Below are 6,000 nucleotides of genomic sequence, written 5' to 3'. Positions count from 1 at the left end.
GAGTGGTGTAGAGTGGTGCAGAGTAAAATATAGTGCCGTAGACTGCAGTGGTGCAGAGTGGAGTGATACAGAGTGCAGTGGCATAGAGTGGAGTGATGCAGAGTAGAGTGGTATAGAGTGCAGTAGCATAGAGGGTATTGGCAAACAATGTAGCAGTGTAGAGGAGAGCAGCAGAGAGTTCAGTGGTATAGAGTGCAGTGTTGTAGAGTAGGGTTGAGGCGTGCAGTGGTGTACAGTGCATTGGCATAGACTGCATTGGTGTACAGTGGTGTTGAGTAGAGTAGTGCAGAGTTCAGAGGCGTAGAGGCGAGTGCTGCAGAGTAGAGTGGAGTGGCGTAGAGTAGAGTGGGCTGGTGTAGAGTGCATTGGCATAGAGTGTTTCAAAGTATAGTGACAAAGAGGGCAGTTGCAATTTAGCTGCGTACAAGGCAGTGTCGTAAAATGCAGTGGGGCAGATTAAAGTGGTGCATAGTACAGTGCAGTGGTGCAGAGTGCAGTGGTGCAGAGTGGGGTAGATTGCAGTGGATTGCAGTGGATTAGAGTGGAGTGATGCAGAGTAGAGTGGCGTAGAGTGCTTCGGCATAGAGTGCAATAGTGCAGAGTAGAGTGGCGTAGAGTTCAGTGGCCGAGAGTGCAATGTTGCAGCGTAGAGTTTCCAACAGTGCAGTTGTGTAGAGTGGCACAAAGTAAAGTGCCGTGGCATAGAGTGGAGTGGCATATAGTAGATTGTTTCCGAGTAGAGTGAAGTGGCATAGATTGGAGTGGTGCAGAGTAGATTAGAGTGGCGTAGAGTGCGTAGATTGGAGTGGTGCAGAGTACATTGGCGTAGAGTGCAGGGGCATAGATTTGAGTGTTACAGAGTATGGTGCATTGGCGTAGAGTGTATTGGCATAGAGAGCAGTGAGTAGGGTGCAGCGTTGCAGAGTGGCGTAAAGTCGAGTTGTGCGGAGTAGAATGGAGTGGCCTAGACTGGAGTAGTGTAGAGTGCAATGGCAAAGAGTGTAGTGGTGTAGAGTGGAGTGGTACAGAGTAGAGTGCAGTGGTGTGGAGTGGTGCAAAGTAGAGTAGAATGGAATGGAGTATGCATGGTGTTGTAGAACATTGCCATTACAGAAACACATTTTTAATTGAAAAGACCATTACATTTGCACAGGCATACAGTTTAACTAATAAAGATATACACTGCATAAATAATAATGTGTGGAAATGGCATCACCTAGTGTGTTGGTTTGATCATATTAAAGTACTTGTTTGCAACACACTTCACAATTAACAAAAAAAGATGCTTCATTTGTGCATTCCTAAATCTGATATGTTCTGAAATACTTGCACAGTTCATTTGAATGTTGTTCAGTGCTAAAAAAAAACTTTATTACCCCAGTATCCAGCAGGTTTATCACATAAATCCTCTCATTTTGAAGTCATAGGAAGAAAAGAAAACACCAAGCTACCTCAGAGATAGAGCCTGACATTTGACCTCTGTCTTTCAATGCACAGAAAATGTAACAAGGTGAGAACAAGATGTACAGGCCTGCTTACAGAAAGGAGCACTCGTAGAAGAAAGAATACAAGGGAAGTTGGTGTGGAAAGGCTTTGCTCCTTGGAAGGGATGGACACTCTAAAATAAATAAAGACAGCAAATAGAAAGCCAGAAAATGTGAGTTACAAATTAAAAAGAGAATGGTAAGCAATGGGTGGAATGCATTCCCAAGGAAGCTTTCAGAATGTCTCCAAGATGTCTTTAGCAAACCAGACAGGCTTCAAACTAAAAAAAAGAACAAGCATTGGTAATGCATCGTTTTTGCGTATGTAAGGAATAAAGAGCTGTTTTTACCAATCATCATCCAGCAGAAGGAAAGAGCTCCCTGACAGATAGCACGAGAGTGGAGAGGATGTAGTGCAGCAGCCAGAACTGCTGACTTGAGAGCTGGGGATCCCGGTTTGAATCTCGGGGGTGCCGTCCAACAACCGGTCATTCTATGCAAATCACTTAATCTCTCAGGGTGATACATTGTTATTGGCAGGACACCGATAAGAGAAGATGAGGAACAAGCATTGGTAAATGCAGGAAAATATGATACAGCCAAAAGAAATGAAGGAAAGGTAAGTGGCACACACATAAACCAATGAGAAACCAGGAAAGAGAGGAGGTGGGATGTAAGTCCCTTTTTTACGTTTATATTAAAAACAATAGATTTCTCAAGCACAGCGCAAGCGCTGTGCAGGCGAAACCTAGAAAGTGTAGACACAGACTGGTGGCCTGGAGTGCATCAAGCGTTAATAGTGATTCATTTGACACCATATACACCCGTTCTGTTTTTCCATGGTGTCAGGCTAAAAAAAACAACTCTAAGTCAATATATTAATTACAGTTCAAAACAGGATATTTCGGTGTAGATCGTTTATAGAATATTACTGAGTGGCTGCTAATCACGACTACTGGAATTATGCAGAAGTCTTGCACGAAGGGCTTTCACAGTACTCAATGGAAAAATACAATGCCGGTGCACAACAGCCACAGCCTACTACTTACCATTCCATTATTATCACAAGAAAACAAACTAAGACAATACGGTGACGATAACTACTACCTCTCACAGGCCTAAAGATGTAGGCCAGAAACACAATCAACAGCACATACCACTGCTCAATCTGTCATCAACTTGCAAGCTCTGATACCGCAACCTTGCAAAACAATATTTCACACTACCCGAGCCATCACATACAAGGCAGGTAAAATTAATCCTGGGATTAAGACAATCTGGATGAAAACAATCTGCCACCACAAATCTCCTGTAAGGACGCTCCTCTATTTATATAAAATAGAGATAATGTCTGCTGCCCTCCAGGGCCCTTCTAGGTATTTGATCTGTGCACCAATTATAGCCTGAAGTGAGACAGTAGACCCTCTACTTCAAACAATATCGCTGAAGGCCTTTACTAAAGCATAAGAGGATAACTGCACTAATTTAAGTAAGAAGCATTGACACCCAGATGTGTCAACATCCTACCTCCAGCATAGGAAGACAAAGCCGTCTTTAACTTGAGGAGAGGGGACTGAGCACTGGATCCAGGTACTCTTTATGCTGTATGAGAAACGAATCTATTTTGGGGCCCAATCATCTAATTTACAGAATTCCAACAGGTTGAAAGACAGAAAAAAACATGAGTTGTGTTAGCATAGGGTTTTTAGTGTCGATAGGAAGATTGACGCTCAGGCTAGTTCGCGTTGTGTCTATTCTGATCGGAGTATGCACGGTGCTGCGAGGTCGGAGGAAATACCATGTAACCGGTAACCCCCATAACTGTTTGAGTGAAAACCAACACGAATAATGTGCCCAGGACTGTGTTCACAAAAAAAAACATGAGCTCTCCAAAGAATTACTGACTTTTCAGATAACAATACAGAGGTTTGCTAAAATTATGAAAAGCAAACCTTTTCGTTCTCTCCCTCGCCTACAAAACATAGAAACGAGCGCTATCAAACATTATGTCCAATCACAGGTCAAATTACCGGAGGTACTCTAAACACAAGACTGCCAGTGAAAACAGATGGTCATGCACTCCTGCAGACAATCACAATCGTTTATCTGGCCCTGTCACCAGATGACACCATGTACTCTCATTCATACAGGTATATATCATCTTTATTGCTTGATTAATTAAAATCATTGCAATCACAACATTTTACAACTCCAAGAAAAACACATTTAGATTACAAACAAAACATCTTCTCATCAGGTAATAATAAAAAAACTGTCCCATAAATACAATTTTAAAACGTATCAATACCCCAAATCTATCCACCTTACATCCTTAATTACAGGATATTACTGCACATTCATACAGTCTTCTATTAGTCTGTCTAGGTAAACAGCAGCCACCACGTTCTCTAAACTCTGTGCAAAAATCCTTAGCTTTAGAAGTGCACGGAATCACTTGGCATTCTGATCAAAACCAAATATACCTTACACACACAGGCGACTCATATCTGCATATGATAAAGGCACATTCGCACACTCGCCACTAAACTCACCCTCATTATGTGGTCAGAAAGATGAATACTGAAAACATTTTAACAAAACGTTACCCTGGCCACTACGCCTGTGGTTTACACCCTTTCCCTGGTTATAGAGTAGACAACAATATTTCCAATTGGTTCGTCACTGAACGCCTTGAGACATCACATTGCCAATGATAAAAGGATAGTGTGTATTTCTAAACGAGCCAACGTCACGCGCAAGCCACTCAGAAGAATATAAAATATTTAGAGGTTTTTCGCGATGGCGGAGCTGAAGCCTTAAGGAGCGAGCACTACAGCCAACGGTCACGCTTCTGTGCCAGACAAGGGTACAGTTTTCGGCGATGCAGCACGCGCAGTGGCACCGGGACCCTGAACCCTATTTGTTGTTTTATTTCACTACCCAAAATACCACTCTTGACTTGGAGTCCATTTGCCTTGCTTTCCCTGGGGCCCTGGGACGTATGCTACGTCACTGAGAGAGGGGGGCGCGTGCTCCGACCCACGCCCGGTTCACGCGCTCCCACGCCGGTGTCATTTAATGCAGCCGCGCAGCCAAGGTGCGTCTGTGTGAAACGACGGGAAGCGCGGGTTTGTATCGCTCTTCCTGGCAGCGGCTGGGCAGGTATTCCCCTCAGAGTGCCTTGTAAAAGCCTGCAGGGTGCCTCTGGAAACACACCGTTCCGGTGCCCACCGCGAGAAATAAACACCAGTGGCAGAGACCCGAATATAGACAGAGACGTGGTATATTCCACTGACCGCTTTTGACTGAGGTAAATCCACAGAGCGCGGGTCGGGTCTGGTGCACTGGCCGGGCCACCTGAGAGCATGGATTGATCAATAATAAAACGGAGGGAGGCTGGTCCGGGCGAGGGGATTAGGTGGGCCCCCTCGGGCGCGAATGCGGCAGCGCGGTCTGATGCAGTATCAAGGTACTCCAGACACACGCACGCACTGCGGGCAGCGGCGGGGCTGAGGAGAGGAGGCCGAGGGGCGCTCTCCGCCGCCCGGACCCGGAGGGTACAGTGGCGTTAAGAAAAGGGGAGTGGGGCTTACCTGCGGGTCAGGAGGGGGGACGGTCCGCCGCTTGATCCTGCCTACACCCGGCGCGCTGGGGCTCAGTAGGAAAGGCAGGGGGAGGGAAGCGGTGGGAGGTGTCTGGCCCTCCTCCTCTCAGCCTGCCTGCCTCGGGTTCCTCCCCTGCTTCCCCCGCGGCTATCCCCCACAAACAATTCTGCTTGCCCATCCCCTCTCCTCCTCTGTTCCCTCCCCCCTTCTTCACCTCCTCCCTCTCTCCTAGACATTAGCCTCTCTCTTTTCCTTACACTTTCTTTTCCTGTCCAAACGCCCCCTCCTTCTCTTTCTATGTATACAGGCACCTCTTTCCAATTTCCCCCGATTTTCTCGTTCATGTCCTTGCTCCCCCTCCTCCTTTCTCTCCTTCTTTCGCTCCCCGACTTTCCCTCAACCCCCAGCCCTTCTCCTTGACTTGCATTGCTACGTCGCCCCCCCCCCCCCGTTTCCTCAAACGCGGCAAGGACAAGGATTATGCAATAGCCACTTGGCTCAAAGTTGGTGATAAAAACGAAACAGCCGCTGCTGTATTGAAACAAGATACGACAATAAAAGTAGCGTTCATTGTGTGTTTTCAAGCGTATGTGGCTCTTCAAGGTCAGGGCATAAAACGAAACACTCCACTGAGAACACAGTAAAGAAGTGCCTTATCTATTTAGCACAATGAAGTCATCTCAAAAGTACGCCTGTTTTTTGTATAATATTGAATGTCTCGCGAGTTTAATAGTACACATGCTTGGGACATCTAGAGTAGATTACATCTATGTTTTGCAGATTTACTTCGAAATAGTAAACTGCAGGCCACAAAATCACCTGGCTAGAAATACCAATTGCACCAGGCATCGCTAGGATGGGCACCTCACTGTGTGTCACCATCGTGGAAGCCAGGTTCACCGAATTGTTTG

This window comes from Lissotriton vulgaris, unplaced genomic scaffold, assembly GCF_964263255.1.
Source record: "Lissotriton vulgaris unplaced genomic scaffold, aLisVul1.2 SCAFFOLD_1663, whole genome shotgun sequence".
NCBI lineage: Eukaryota > Metazoa > Chordata > Amphibia > Caudata > Salamandridae > Lissotriton > Lissotriton vulgaris.
This window is presented reverse-complemented; position numbering follows the sequence as displayed.